This window comes from Haemaphysalis longicornis, unplaced genomic scaffold (genome assembly GCF_048455015.1).
Source record: "Haemaphysalis longicornis isolate Haplotype H1 unplaced genomic scaffold, Haemaphysalis longicornis Haplotype H1 scaffold_11, whole genome shotgun sequence".
NCBI classification, from domain to species: Eukaryota; Metazoa; Arthropoda; class Arachnida; order Ixodida; family Ixodidae; genus Haemaphysalis; species Haemaphysalis longicornis.
In genome coordinates, this window is record NW_027526214.1 from 129065108 (window position 1) to 129082129 (window position 17022).

A 17022-nucleotide genomic window follows, 5' to 3' on the forward strand; every position below is an offset into this window, starting at 1 on the left:
AAGAGAGCGAGAGAGAGAGAGAGAGAGAGAGAGAGAGAGAGAGAAAGTGAGATAGAGGGTGCGTATGAAGCTCTTTGTTACGGAAAAAATAGTAGAACGGGCGTAAAGAGATGGTAAGAAGCTCGAGGGTGGAACCTGAAGTCTACGGCACCAGATGCAGAAGCTCCTTACCGTACCTTCTCATCAGCTCCCGACGATCTTGAGGTAAGGAGCTGGTCAAGGCTGCCTCCTATGTTTTTACAGAAGTGGGATACGTAATGTTTGAGTTCTTCTCCGCTGAGAATACCCTCGGACATAACTAGGTTGCGGGGAAGATGATCGACGTTTCTCTGATTTTAGCAGAGTTATGTTAATGTTCGATATTCCCACCAAATATCTCCGCCCACATAGATTTTTAGATAATTGTGTTAGTTTTCCACCACAGAGTTCGCGATTCTTTGGCATTGAGACCCCCTTGTAGCGAGGAAAACATTTGTTCCTAGGGGCAGGATGAGGAGATATCCTTAGCGTTCTTCTAGGAGGGTAGCGTGGTAGTCGTGGTCACAAGGAGCACGGCATGCAAGTTCCCGTGGCTCTAGTTCTCTTCAAGATCCTTGTGTATGGGCGTCCAGGTTACGTTATTCATTTTCTGAATTCTGGAAGGTAGTATCTTTCAGAAACTTTGAAGTATTCTGCCAGCAGAAAACATGCTAACGGATTTTGAGAGCCTGGAATAATGTTTAAACTTCTATTCGATGCTTCCGGTAGTCGGATTGCCAAGAGGATGTCTCGAACTTCCTGTATGTAGAACAGCCGTGCAATCACAAAGATTGTCTTAGTCAACTGCAATATCTGCTGCCTCTTACTTTCGTACATGCCGGAATCGAGGTATACTGTGGTGTGATGAGGTTGAAACTTTACTCAAATTATCTTGATCCTGTCATGTGCCTCTTCTTGTGTAAACGTTTGGATCCGCGTTCTTGGTAGAGGAGAGTTTTTATGCGGAGGCGCGTATTCGTTTCTTTTCAGAGGGGTAACCTGCGTTCCTTACGATCGCGGTCCCGATTTATTTTCCCATCCGCTCACTTGCTGCTAATAGAGTGCTTTCTCTGATTTCTTCAAGAGCGTTATGAAGACACGATTTGAGGGCCTATTCATCGTCATCAACATCAACATCCTATTACGGTAGCACGAAGGCCTCTCCGCTCTGGTTATGCGCTGACCGAGTCCATTGTTTGCCGCCGAATGTCACCATTTCTTCTCTCCATCGGGTTAATAGCCTTCCCCATCTTCTCTACCCGTCTCTGGTTGTCGATTCTGTTTTCCTGGTGAACCACCGGTGTTCAGTTCGCCTCACGGTCAAAATTGCGATGTTGGAAACTACCCTATATGGTGTACTGATGATGGCGTTTTTTATTGAAAATGTTTAAAAATGAAAATGTTTGAAAATGTAGCTGTGCCTTATTCATGTGCTTTTGTATCTTGTACACTGTTCGTCAGTGCCCGCTCCCCTCTGCAATGCTGTAAAGCCCTGAGGGTACAATAAACGAAAAATGAAACGAAAAAAATGAAAAAAACTGATTATGCAATCTGCGCGAAAAAAATTAAGGTGTTTGAAGCTGAAGCGGGGATTATTTATGAGAGCTTATTATTTGCTGAACATGCAGCGAAGAGAAATATTGCGGCAGCTGTCCAATGGCGACAGTTGAACGTCTTCACTTCACTTCACTTCACTTCACTTCACTTCACTTCACTTTATTTCCTTAAAGACCCCACAGGGGGTGTTACATAAGGGGTGGGTTGTTCAACATAGATACAAAAGCCACAGGTTAACATTGCAGACACCCTTTGAATAAAACTCGATGGACAGGTGATTGAAACAACATCGTGGGGAAGGTCATTTTATTCTTTGGCGGTGCGGCAGAGAAATGATGCAGAAAATGTTGGGGTGCCAGATCGGCGTCGGAAGACTTGAAGTGGATGGCCAGTGCGGGGGGAAATGCGTGCGGCGGGAGCGATGTAAGGTGGTTCGTGGAGTGAGCTGTGGTACAACTTGTGGTACAGTGACAAACTAGCAATTCTGCGCCGAAGGGAAAGACTTGACAGACCGGATTCATTTTTAAGGGATGAAACACTGACATCGTAAGAATAAGAAGAATGAATGAAACGAGCGGCGCGATTTTCCACTGCTTCGATAGCGTTGATCAAATAAACTTGATGAGGGCTCCAGATTTATTATGTGGTATGCTAGAGCTGATATTTTAGTTACGTGATATGAAGCGGGCTGCTCTATTTTGAATCCTTCCTGCCGTTTTGTTTAATCAGTTTTGGTGAGGGGGACAAATTGTTGAGGCGAATTTCAATATTGGTACAATAAAATATATGAAGCCGAGTTTTGAAATATATGAAGCCGAGTAGGAGAATTCCGCAACTTGTGCGTAGGTAGCCCAGCGAACGCAGTGCTTCGGAGCAAGGCAACATGATATGTGGGGCCCATGAAAGATTCGCTGCATCTGCAGGAAGATGTGAGGGAAAGCATAGTGTTATTCAAACAAAAGGAAAACTCACAGTTATAGGTGTACGGCCTCCCATATTGTCAAATTCAATTTCATTCGGGGAAATATTTGCAACAAATATTTCCATAAAAATTGCTGGTTTACTCAATCATTTCTTCTGCGTGCCTGTACCGCAAAGCATCGAGTTGTTCTATCAACATTCATGTACAGAGTACATTATTACATGTACAGTACAAGGGCCAAACAGGCACAACAGAAACTCGTAAACGTAAGTATCGGAAAGCACGATTGTTTTCAGGCTTGCTGAAGTGGGATTCACGCGGGGGATAAAAAATTACACCATCTTCCCGTACAGGAGATGCAGGCATGGGAAGCAGGCATGGGGTCGATTCAGGTGCCCATTAGTTTTCAGTTCGACGTTTCCGTGAGGTTGAGGTGTGTAGCTACCGTTATATTTGCCCTGTGGTTTCCATGGTAACTACCACACTTTTCATTTACCGGAACTACGAAATGGAAAATTGCATTTACCCCATGGCTGTTTCGCATACTACTCAGGGTTTCCCTATGGGAAGATGGTGCAATGTTATTGGAGGGGTGTCGGGGGTGTTAGAGTGGAGAAGCATTAAAGAGAGAGAGAGAGAGAGAGAGAGAGAGAGAGAGAGAGAGAGACGTTGTACGTGGTATGAGTTTGTCTTTATTTAAGCGTTATCATCCTCATGTTCAACGTAGGTGACGTCGAGCTGTGGTTTGCGTTCCGCTTTGATTATCCTTAAGGTCTGTGAAATGTAAAGTCAAGGGCTGTTGCAGCGGATGAACCCTAAAGTTGCTGAAGATGAGGTCGATGCACGTTCCCCGGATGGTTGTGGGCTGCTTGTAATCACGGCCCGCCGAGACTCGCCGACGCACGCGCTGCCTACGACGATGAAACGCCGAAGGCGCGTGAAGCGTGCTCGTCTCGTGCCGGCCCAGGAAGCCACCGGCAACACTGTCGCTCCAGGAGCCCTTAAAGGGGAAGCGTGCTCGTCTCGTGCCGGCCCAAGAAGACACCGGCAACACTGTCGCTACAGGAGCCATGAAAGGGACCGGGCGTTCAGCAAGCCGCGCATGCGCAGTGTGGGTGTGGACGGCGCAACAACGACAACTACAAGGGAGGGAATCGCCCCAACCATGACATGCTTCGCATCTAAAGTTCATTCAGTCCCTCCCCCGCGCCGCGTATTACATAGGGATGGTGTGTGTCCATGTTCTACAGACAATCCCCGCTTCATCGGGACTGCTTCGTGGTTGGCGCAGTGCGCCTCACCCGTCTTGCAACTCCGCTTTTTTAAACACGAAAGTGTTTTATTCCCGGCTACACAAAGATTTTGGTGACCTGATATCCGTCACGGAAGTAACGTCGCCAGAAAAAGTGCAATTGACGCGGCGGCGCCCGGTTTCGATTCCACGACTCTCTGGTCGCGAGGGTATGTACGAAACGCGCTCCTGACTGCGCTACGGACGGACGCGTGAATGTGACGACAAACGCGCCTTATAGCCTTGCAGATGGTGCTGCGTGGCCTCCGCGATCTGCTGCGCGCCGCCGGACCCGGTCCGCTGCTTCTTTGCTCCTTTCGCTGCAGCGGACCGTGTGTTCACCAAACGATTCCCTGACGACCCGTTTCTTTTCGTTCGCGAGGACGGTTTTCGAGCGCTGTGGTTTCAGTCGGATTTACGCAATGCTCCGGCGCGTGCAGTCCAGTGTCTAACGTTGATTCGTCTAACGGTGCAATACCGACGAAATACAAATTGCGACGTACAAGTTCATATCGATGCCCAATAAACATTCAGCTGGTCCTGTGAATGCACATTTCACTTTCGTGTTTTAGCGGTTCCTATCTGAGTTGCGGCTGACGACGGACGTGGTGAGTCGGCCGGCCCACGTTTCTGGCTGGTATGGGGTGGCTGCTGCCGAAGCACCGAATCTTTTCCACAGCCCATGACCGCCAGTGGAAAACGTAATAGAATGTGTCAACAGCGCACCCACTGAGAGATCTTTGACCATGAAGCTAAAGCACTAGGCAACGGCAAAGCAATCCCCGCAGAGGCCGCCCCTGATCCCAGCGGCGCCGCTCCCGACGGCCCGCTGCTTGCGCCCCTGGAGAATCTAGTGACGGCCCCTCATGTGTGCGCGTGAAGCCGTGACGTGCGGTCACTTGGTACGCCGCGCGAGGAGTGAATGGGTGGATTTTATTCTCTTTGTGAATCTCCCTCAAGATGCGAAGTCGATTTTTTGAAAGCCGAGCTGGCAAGTTTCTACAGTGTGCGAGGCAGCGAGGCAGTGTGCGAGGCAGTGTGCGAGGCAGTGTGTGAGGCAGCCCTAAGCAGCGCTAGTATTAAACCAAGAGTGTAAAACATGGTTATATTAGTCCTTTTTGGTAAGATGACATGTCATCACCCCGCTTCAAGGAGGAAACCAATAGCAATCATCATCATCATCATCGAGGCGTCATACCATCTAGAAGCTCAGAACACCCTGTCCTCTTCCATTTAATTCGCGTGGGATGCCGGTACACAGACCGACGGAATGGCTGTTAGCCGCATGAGTGTTCCAGTCACACACAAAACGAAGGGAACGTAACTGCGCTAGCTTCGAGCGACGCTAACGAGTGCTCACTCCACGGACCTAACCGTCTCCTTCATTTCATCACCATGCAGAGGGTGAGACGGCCTGAATGGTGATTTATCCCTTTTTACTGGACCAGAAGCCTTCATTCTCCGTATTACAGGTTCTCGTAAGAAGTGCTCCGTCAGCCCGTGTGGACCCTGTATGCCTCCGCAACGTAGACAAGGCGAAAACCACTGTGCGGAATCCTTCGACGTCGCCCTCCACCGCTACAGGAGCCATGAAAGGGACCGGGCGTTCAGCAAGCCGCGCATGCGCAGTGTGGGTGTGGACGGCGCAACAACGACAACGACAAGGGAGGGAATCGCCCCGACCATGACATGCTTCGCATCTAAAGTTCATTCAGTCCCTCCCCGCGCCCCATATTACATAGGTATGGTGTGTGTCCATGTTCTACAGACAATCCCCGCTTCATCGCTACCCCTTCGTGGTTGGCGCAGTGCGCCTCACCCGTCTTGCAACTCCGCTTTTTTAAACGCGAAAGTGTTTTATTCCAGTCGGCCTGATATTGAAGAAGCCGCCAAACATTCATAACTTTGACGGGCCGGGTTCTTGTGAGCTTGACCCCCGACTATCTCGGGCTCACCTAACTGTCGCGTTTCAGTTCGGCGAAAAAAATCAGCGTCCTCAGAGCGCACTTGCGCCCTGCGCGTTGAGCCCCTCAGAATCTTCTCCCTTCCCGCCACTACGACTTCACTAGATTTTGCGAGCTATGCCCTCTCCCACTCCTACTGCTTCACTTCGGTAGCGTCCGCACTCCGCCTCACTACACGGCACAAAGGTAAGGTACGTCAGGTGGCAGCGAATCACGTGACTGGCAAGGATTCAGAGTCGGTTACAAGCGGAGTGTTAGGTGAAGTTGAGGCTTCTGCCATGTCGAGAAATTTTTTTATGCCCAGCTCCACCTGTATCTTAACAGCCCCGCTAAGGTTTGAGATGGAGAAAATACAGCTTGCAGAAGAGTTTTCAGCCATGCAAGAAACGACCTCGCCGATAGCTTGAGCCTCTGATGTTCATAAACCCGGTCCGCCTTTACAGCTTGGTTGGTCTGGAGCTGCGCGGAGTGCAGGGATGACCATAATTTATGCCGATGCTAAATTTCATTGCAAGAGTCTTCGTTATCAGGCTTAAGAATGGTACATATCAACCCAGACCACTCTACCACAGAGGACAGCAGTCAGGTCGATTCTGGCTGTGAGACGTCCCAATTTTGGCCTCCCACAAGCACAAGTCCCATCGGTCAGCGCATGAAGCCCCGCTGCATGTGCACGCCGACCTCACCACACCCTCGCACATGCATACCCGGCAACCGGTGAAACGCGTGTGCTTAGGCGTGAAATACATTCCAACCAAAAAAAGTAGCTCCGGAATGCTTCAAGCACGACGACAGAACACCAACGATCGTCACACCAGCGAGGCTTCAAGAAGGAAGCAAAAAACACTATGTTTTGGGGGCGAAAAAATTTCATTCTACGTCTACTTATCCACCCACCATGACTTCGTGTAGCGCCAACAAAACGAAAGGGGGCGACGGGTACAAGCGCTAACTTCCAACTCAGTTTATTGTAAAAATGCGGGAATTTAAGAAACACGTTTCAAAAGAAACAAAGATAGGAAAGAACAGAAAAAACAGGTCATGACAAAAATTTGCACACTAATATAATTCGCACCAACACTGTGACGTCGAGAAAAAGGCAGGACGAGGCATTAACTAAGGTGCCCCCCCCCCCCCCCCCCTCAGATAGCCAATCTCCTTATCCGATAAGGCCACGGATGGCGCGGACACACAACGATCCCCCAGGCGTGCTATTTCGGAAGCTTCGATAATTTCTCGTGTCTTTTGGTTGGCGTGACGAGCGATGACGGCACAACTGTCGAAGAAAGGCGTACAACCGCAATCGCGGCAATGAATGCCCAAGTGGCCCTTGACAACCTTATTAACATTGTTGTCATGCTCACGCAGTTAGTCGGTCAGGCACCGACCTGTTTGGCCGACATATACTTTACGGCACTTCAGGGGAATGGCGTACACAACGTTTCTCATGCATGGAACTAACGGCTTTTTGTGGCTCTTGTCACACATTGGTTGCCGGGGAGCTGCGCCGTCATTTATGTGGCAAAGGCTTAACAATTTCCTTGAGGCGGAAAACATAACATTCACCTCGGCCTTCGCACCAATCTTCTTCAGCCTATGTGACAGGCCGTGAAAGTAGGGAATCACAGCGAGCCGTTTCTTGATAGGGCAATCAGCGCCGTTACGCGCCTCAAGGTGTGCATCTCGACCGGCGTGCTTGATATCCGTGAGTAAGGCCTCAGCGAGAGAGGTGGCAAGCTGTGTTTTTTCTGTTCTTTCCTAGCTTTGTTTCTTTTGATAAGTGTTTCTTAAATTCACGCATTTTTTCAATCAACTGAGTTGGAAGTTAGCGCTTGTACCCGTCGCACCCTTTGTCCTTGTCGTTTTGTTGGCGCTACACGAAGTCATGGATTACCGCTACCAACTAGCCCAAACCAAAACTGTAATAAGTTATCCACCCACGTTATATGCTCAAGCAAGGGAGCATACATCTCTGCTATAATTATATATCAGAACTAAATTCTGATGTACGGTTGAACGAGAGGTGTTCTGAAAGGGATGGTAACACCTTGTTGTAAAAGTGACAGAGCTGACATGTCCTGCTTTGTAGTGTGTATGTTCTAATTTTGAATACCGGTCGTCTTCTGTATCTGAACAAGCGGTGAGGGTTGAGTGCAGCTTGTCATCGCAAAATTTTTCCGAATGAGTGTTGAACTGGATTGAGGCAGTGAACTTTCCCAACTTAAATCTTAAATTCTTTTTTACGAAATTGGCTGTGCTCTTTCAGTGGGAGATAGTGCGAACTGTTTAATCCGCTGTGGTGGACAAATCGCCATGAGTAAAAAAATTACTTCGGACAATTAAGTCTGCTCACGTGCTGAAAGCTTGGGGACTTTGATTAAAAACGCCTTTACTACTACAACTTATTTGCATCCCTTTCTTGGCTTTTGTTTCTTGGCTTTTGTAGCGAATTACTTCGACAGGCTTCTTTTTGGATACACTGCACATACGCCCGCTTCTTCGGCCGTCCTGTCCACTTTGTATTCGCAGTCTATGTTGTTCGTCGTGCATCAAACCATGGCAACCACGTCAGGAAGCAGACTGGCACACCACCCAGCCCCAGCTTCGCCGGAATCCGGGTTGTGCGGTCCTCATGTGCACGTGTTCTACTCGGGTTCCAGCACTTTCACGAGTAAGGCAGCAAGCACTGGACTACAACTGTTACATTTCCAATTGATAGTTCAGTGACTTTTGTGAAGGGGCACATTAGCCGCTGAAAGCAAGCGATTCCTGTCCAATCCTTCAAGTGTGCATGGGCTATTAAGAAAGGAACAGCAACGGCAGCTTTTGTTGCAGTACTCGCAATACGCTGAAGTACTCGCAATAATCTGGAAACCCATTGGGCTGATAGAATTCAAATTGTTCGAATACTGTTCAAATAGTGAGCATTGTTCAAATCCCATCCGATTACCCATGTGTCTTTTATTTATTCTTCACTTCGGTGGATCTCCTGACCAGACAACAATTACAACCACCACGACTGCGGCTTTTCGCAGCACGTGGCACTCAAGGCTTTGCCTTACAATTCCTTCCCCCTTTGTCAAGCCACTTTTACAGGCTGGCCGCGGTAACAGAGTGTTGATTGCACTGCGGTTTATTTTTGACGTTCTGCTCCAAAGGGTTTTACAATCCATTTTAGGTTGTCATCTTGCTACTTGCTAAGCCGAGTAAGCCCTTCATAGAATTACGCGAAAGTTGCAAAGAACTTCCCATAAAGCCTGAAACGTGACGACCCAATTAGCTTCATATAACGTATCGATAAACAACTATTTCGGAACCGAAACACTTACTGTTCATTTAATCTCACATATTTTCCATAAAAAGTGATGGTATGGAAAGACGGTGTTTAATGGGGCTTGGCATTGTATACTCGGGGCTGTCAGATACCATGTGGCCTATTTTCATCTGACTGTTGAAGTCGATAAAAGCCGGAACTCCTTTTGAGAGCGCGCATATTTGTTTTACAAGGCACAACCTGTCGCACCGTAAGAAGTAACAAATGAGTTGCTTTGCAGTGTACCGCTCAGCAGTGATCAATCATTGAATAAATACTCCCCATACAAAGCCTTCAGCGGGACGGCGTTTATCATCGCTTGGCAGAAAAACTATCTCGCGCGGGAATACTTCACCACTAATGAAACTATGCGTCTTCTTACTCCGCTAGTCCCCGCCATCCTGTATGTGCCTATGGAAATGTTTGCAAAACACGCGCCGCTAACGCTCGGCGAGCGTATACGCCGAGAGGCCTCGCTGTGGCAGCCGCTGGTCCTCCAACTGCCTCACATTGATTGCTTCGCGTTTATGGATCACGGCAAGAGCACTCGGTATACGGGCCATCTCCTTAACGAGATATGGCTCCGCACTGAGTAGTCTCCGGGGGGAAAGGCTGAAGCCCCGCCGCTGCGCTCGTGCATAGAGGCACACACGGTGCTGTGTCCATAACGGTGGCTTTGAGGCCGACAACGAGCGACATTTTATGGAAGTTTACTCTGCTGTTAGCTTAGCGAACAACAATTTCGGGGTCAATAAGACTGCTCTGTAGTAAAGCAGTCTACGGGGGTTTGGAACATATAGGGTGAACGACGCATTTTCAATAAGTTAGCAGACATTTATGCTGTTTTTGAATTCGTCCCGGAACAACGCAAATCATCCAGTAAAATTACACGTTCCTACGGCAAGGGGAATTACAATGCAATAGTCAGTGAACTCGAAGCGTTCGTGCCTCATTTTGAATTAAGTCTGAGTGAGCGATCAGTGAACAATAACTGGTTAATCTTTGAACAAAAAATTAAGGAGCTAACAAAAACGTTTATTCCCAGTGTTACCTTCCGTACTAACCACCAAGAACCATGGTTTTTCAAACTTTTAATGCGGCTTGAAAACAAGAAAAAACGACTTTTTCATGCAGCTCAACTTGCAGCAACCGCTAGCGCATGAGGTATGTACAAAAAAGCCGAAAAAACTTTTTAGCACGCCATTAGAACTGCAGAAAGAACCTTATCCCATGCTGATCTTCCGAACATTCCAGTGAATAACCCTAGAAAGTTGTGGGAGGTAGTTAACCCTAAAGAAATAGAGCCTATTATTTTGAATAATCGTTCGGGCGAAGAAATTAGCGATTCCGAATGCGCTGAATTATTCAACGAAGCCTTCGCATCCGTATTCACTAACGAATCCAACACTCCCCTACCGATTTTCCCACCTAGAATCGTCCCTCACCTAGTATCGTTTCCCACCTAGTATCGTCCCAATGTTGATTTCATTCCTTCCGGAATAATATCCTTAATCGACAAACTTAAACTCTCTTCATCAGCAGGATCACAAGATGTTAACTCAAAATTTCTGAAAAATACCAAACATAACTGCCATTCATTTGTCTCTGTCAGAGGTCGGCGAACTCACTCATAAGTCAACTCCCTCAGACTCATTTGGACTCAGACTCACGCGTGAGTTTGAGTTTGAGTGATCGCGCGGCTAGTGTGGCATGGTGAGTTTGAGCTTGAGTGAGCTTAAGCCGAGTGAGCCCGACTGAGTTTGAGTCCGATTGAGTTTGAGTGCATTTTGAGTACTGAGTACATTTTGAGTTTCAGTACATTTTGAGTACTGAGTACATTTTGAGTTTGAGTCCATTTTGAGTTCTGAGTACATTTTGAGTTTGGGTCCATTTCGAGTTCTGAGTCATTTTGACTTTGAGTCGATTTTGAGTTCTGAGTACATTTTGAGTTTGAGTCGATTTTGAGTTCTGAGTACATTTTGAGTTTGAGTCGATTTTGAGTTCTGAGTACATTTTGAGTTTGAGTCCATTTTGAGTTCTGAGTACATTTTAAATTCTGAGTACATATGAGGTTTGGTTCAATTTTGAGTTTGAGTAGCCTAGAAGGCAGCTATGGTTGGCTGTTAAGTTTCATGTGTCGCTGTGGGCTCGGAATTCAGGTTACCTGCGGGTACTTCACCATTCGGCAACCGTAGAATCGGTTGGGAGGGATGGGGTGTATGAGTTTTTTTTCAGTTTCTTGTTGAATTTTCATGACCCTAAGCACTTGCTGTGTACCAAGTTTGCCCGGCTGGGTGCGTCAGTGATAATTGACGGGTGAGGTCATAAGCAAGGATTGTCTTAACTTTTCCTCCTGATGGATCCACTCAGAGGGTGGGAAAGGGTGGTGGGAAAGCACACGGCGGCGCTTGCTTGCTGGTTGTTCGCCTGCTACTGTTAACGGCTTGATATACAAGGGGTCACAAAGGAAGAGGTGAGAGCCGGGGGTAAAAAGGGGTGGGGATGTCCCTTCTTCTGTTTCAAATGAATTAGCTGAATTGACTGCACAACGCCCCTTTAGAGAGAATAATGACCGTATTATATTGCGTGAAAAGTCAAACTGATGAAGCTAAGGCGTGTAAGGTATCAAATGAAAGGTCTGGATTAACGGAATCACGGAGGTAAATAACAAAAATGCTTCCTGATTGTAGTCATCAGGCAGTCATAATGAGTCATAGATCGAGTTAAAATTCAAAATGACGCTGCGAGGGCATGTGGGGAATGAAATTCAAGGTCTCCATGTGGGGATCATTCAGGACAAAAATGTGTTATGGTTATGTCATGAATTAGTCATGGTTAGTTATAGATTCGGTTAAAATTCACGTTCATGACGCTAGGCCGTGTGGCTTATTAAAATAAAGGTCTCGATGGGGGAAAACACCTGCTTCCTGATTATTATCATGACGTCGTCAAGGTTGATCATAAATTAGGTTAAAATTCACAATGACGCCACTGGGTGTGGGGGGCATCAAATTAAAGGTTGTGATGAGGGAAATCACGTGGGACAAAAATGCGGTATGGCTATATGATGAGATAGTCATGGTTAGTCATTGATTGGTTTAACATTCAAATTGCTTCCGCTAGGATGTGATGGGTATCAAATTAATGGTCTTGATGAGCGGAATTACGTGGGAGAAATACAAAAATGCTTCCTGGTTATAACCATGAGATGGTCATGGCGAGTGTTATATTGGGGTAAAATTCGAAGTGTCCCCGCTAGGGCGTGTAGGGTATCAAATTTACGGCCTTGACGGGGGGAATCACGTGGTACAAATAAAAAAGGCTTCGTGGTTGTAATCATGAGATAGTCATTATGAGTCATAGAATGGGTTAAATTCAAAGTGAGGCCGCTAAAGCCTGTGGGGTGTCAAATTGAAGGTTTAAGTTAGGGGAATCACGTCGGACATTTAAATAATGTGTCCCGGACACAGTAATGAGAGTCATGGTTAGTTTGGCTGGTATGAATTCCATATGATCCTGCTAGGTTGTGTGGGGTATCAAATTAAAGGTCTCGTCGAGGGGGATCACGTGGGACAAATATAAAAATGCTTTCTGGTTATAGTTAGAGGATATAGCAAAAGGTATCTTTCTTTAATTGCTGGGTCAGGTTTAACCAAAATTCCTTGCCAACCCATAAGGCAGTTGTGCTATATACATGTGAAGGTTTCTCCAGAGATGTCCATCAATGCGGTATATAGTAATAAAAATATTAGCGTGCAATTTCTGAATCATCGAGGCAGGATGGCATGGGGTAAAAACAGAAGCCATGCCAAGCTGTCGAACCAAAATCACCAGAATAAAAAACTCTCTGCTAATAACTGCCATTCAAACGTTACTTCCTCCATTTTCCCGTGTCCCAACAAACACGCAAATCCATCGACACATATGGTGTCGTGGAAATTGCGGACGGCCATAGGTAACTGGGGGCGTCAGACCTTATCAGAAAGGCGAATTTCACATTTGTTTATGAATAAGCCTTGCGGCCGCATTTCGTGTCCGTAATTTCCGTCCAACAGTGTACCAACATGCACTCGAATCCAGAATTGGCCCATTACACTACTACTACTATGTATATTTTACTGGCGCAAGGGCGTACGAGGCCAAAGAGCGCCAAGACAATGTTTGTTTTGTCACATTTGTTAAAATGCCATGGCGATGATTGTGATGTACTTGATAAAAATAGTGTATATATGGGTGTAAATGGCCCTTACTCTAAGAAGCGAAGATAAATAAGATGAGAGGTAACAGTGACGATGTTTATGTGTGTGCTAGGAGCGCCTTAATATAGCAGGGATGGCGGTGACGTCCCTGGCACGTTATGAAAACGCTCAGAACCGCCCTCACTATTTGCATTGGGTGGCCCTGATGTCACACATGGTATGAGATGAGTGCTAAAAATCCAATGTCAGCGAGATAGGCTAAAAGGCGTTCACTTCTAATCGGGGGTTGATCAGATAAAAACAAGGATGGGTGTAAGGGTATCGTGTAGGTGTATAGTTCTGGGAAGTGTCGTTTCCTTGCGTCATGGTATGCCAAGCATTCAATCAATACATGGAGGACTGTAAGTCTTCGTCCGCATTTCTCACAAGATGGTGGTGGGGTTCCGTTTAAAAGGTATGAGTGTGTAGCGTGTTTGTAACCTATTCTTAATCTGCATATTGATATTTTTGTGAACCTGTTCCGTTTCTCTGTGTTGTATTTCCCTATGTTTGGTTTTATAATGTGCAGTTTGTTTTCGATTTGTGTGTCCCACTGTACCTGCCAGCGCCTCCGAAGCATACTCCGAACTAGTGGTTTCATGTCTAGGTAGGGCACATGTGAGATATCTACAACACTGCGGAGAGCCGCCACAGCAGCATTCTGGTCAGCAATTTCATTGCCTGAAATTCCACTGTGCCCAGGTACCCAGCACACTACTACAGTCAACTTTAGAGCGTAAGCAGACATTATGGATTTGATAAGACGGTTTAAAATAATGTTTCTCGTTGGTTTTCCTGAATGGAGAGCTAATACTACACTCAGGGAGTCTGTAAAAATAATGGAACTGTGTATTCTTGTTTCTGTAATGTGTTCCACAGTGGTTAAAATGCCGTGTGCCTCAGCTGTAAAAATGCTGGTATTTTTGTTCATTGTCTTTGTGATAGCAAAGTTTGGGCCATGTGCAGCGCATGACACAGAATGGGCGGACTTAGAGGCATCTGTGTAAAACGTTGTGTAGGGATATTTGTGTCGTAGATGTAGGAAGTGCTGCAAGATGAGTTCTCTTGGTGCAGTTCTTTTGTTAATGGCTCTGAAAGATAAATCACAAGAAATCGGGGACATTTTCCAGGGAGCAACAAGATCTGTGATCGAAGTTTTGTAAGTCTCGCTAAAAGAAATCCCAAGCTCTTCAGCGTGCACAACGAAAAAGGCATAAATATAGAGGGCCGACTGAGAAACGAGTGCATGGCAGAGGTGTCATTGACAATAAACGAAGAAGGGTGATTTTTTATGGATGTTGCCTTCATGGCATACAATAGATCTGTGTATAAGCGCTGGTCTTCCAGGCACCACTGGTCACATGCACATATAGGCTTTGTGCAGGACTCGTTCGGAAGGCTCCTGACGAAAGGTGAAACCCAAGGTGCAGAACAGGGTCAAGCATTTTTAAAGCGGTTTTCGAAGCTGACCCGTATACTACGCTCCCATAATCCAACCGCGACTTCACTAAACTGCTGTAGAGACGCAGCAGGCACATCTTATCTGCGCCGTAGGAGTGATGGGATAGGACTTTTAGGATATTCATTGCCTTTATACATTTTATTTTGAGTAGCTTTATATGTGGAATAAATGACAGCTTTTCATCTAGCACATGCCCTAAAAACTGGTGTTCCTTCTTCACAGGCACAGCCACTCCACTGAGCTGGACGGTGGACTCAGGGTGAATACCACGCCTCTTGGAAAATAAGACACATGTGCTCTTTTGAGGATTTAGCTTAAAGCCATTTTCGTCGGCCCATTTTACAAGCCTGTTTGTGGCAAGTTGTAACTGCCGTTCACAGATAGACAGGTTACAGGACCGGAAACTGATATGAACATCATCCACGTAAATGGAGTACAAAATGATACGGGGCAGAGCTTTTCCAAGTGTGTTCATCATAGCTATAAAAAGTGTGCAACTAAGTACTCCACCCTGAGGAACGCCATTTTCTTGCACATACAGCGCAGATACTGCAGCCCCGACCCTCACTCTGCATGTTCGTTCAGACAAACAGCTTTCAAGGGCCTTAAGCATATTCCCACAAATTCCAAAAGATTTCAGATCTCGCGGGATGCTGTAGCGCCAGGCTGTGTCATATGCTTTTTCTAGATCAAAAAATATGGACATACAAAACTGTTTGTTAACAAAGGCATTTTTCACATAGGATTCAAAAGCGACAAGTTGGTCTGTTGTTGATCTGCCCGACCGAAAATCTGCCTGGCAGCTGTCCAGAATACCATTGTATTCCAGGAAGTATAGTAACCTTCTGTGATGATTTTTTCGAACAGCTTGCACAAGCAGCTGGTCAGGGCAATTGGACGATAACTTGAAACACAGGATGCATCCTTTCCCTCTTTCAGCAGTGGCACAACAATAGCCTGTTTCCATGCCTTAGGAAAGTGCCCAGCACGCCATATTCTGTTAAACAAAAACAGGAGAGTATTGATTGTGTCTGTATGAAGGTGTTTGATCATGCCGTACGTAATGTTATCTGCACCTGGTGCCGAAGGCTTGCAACCAGCCAACGCAGTCGTGAGCTCGTGAAGGGAGAATGGAGAGTTATAGGAGTCGTTTGATTGCTTGTGGTCACGTATGGACTTCGGCTCAGCTGATTTTTTGTGGTGTATAAATGTGCTTGTGTAATGTGAAGAGCTTGAGACGTGTTCGAAGTGTTGTGCCAACGCGTTTGCCTGGTCCTCCAGGGTGCCACCAGTGGTGTCAACAAGGGGTAAGCCATGCGTGCTTTGTCCATTTAGTTTTCTTATCCTGTTCCAAACCTTTCTTGTATCGGTGAAAGAATTTATTGAAGTTAAGAAGGACCTCCAGCTATTGTTTTTGGCCTGACGGCGAATGCGCCTTCCCATGGCTTTGGTGCGCTTGAACGCTACAAGGTTGTCCGCAGTGGGGTACCTGCGAAGAATGCCCCACGCCTTGTTCTGTGCCTGGCGTGCTTGTCGACACTCTTCATTCCACCAGGGCTGCCTTAGGTTACTTGTGTTACCAGAAGTCTGGGGAATGAAGTTCTCTGCAGCGTCAAGGGTATGTGCCGTGACAAGGCTACAAGCTTCATCAATACCCAAGTGTTCTGTGGAACTGTATGCGAGTTGAGATTTCTGCTTAAATTTCTCCCAGTCTGCAGCGGTTTCTTTAAACCTTTTAGTTGAGGTGGGAGTGTAAGGGTCTTTGACTAGGCATCTCAGGAATACTGGGAAATGGTCACTTCGAAGCGGGTTTTTCTCCACCTGCCACTCAACGAGTGGAAAAAGAACAGCAGAACTGATTGCCAAGTCTATGTGTGAGTACGTGTTGTGTGCAATGTTATAATATTTGGGCTGTTTTTTGTTGAACAAACACACACCAGATGATAGTAGGAAATGTTCAATCAAGCGGCCACGAGCGTCAGTTCGCCCAGAACCCCAGAGTTTGTTGTGTGCATTTAGGTCTCCAACTAAGATAAATGGTTCATGAAGCTCATTTACCAACGCCTCAAATTCTGAGGTAGACAATTGATGATCCGAGGGAATGTATAAGGAACATATTGTAATCAGCCGACCAAAAATGATCACGCGGACAGCAACTGCCTCAAGGCTGGTGAGTAGTCTAATGGACTGGGATGGAATGGATTTTCGCGTCACAATGGCAACCCCACCAGATGAATGAGCAAAGGCATCTCTATCT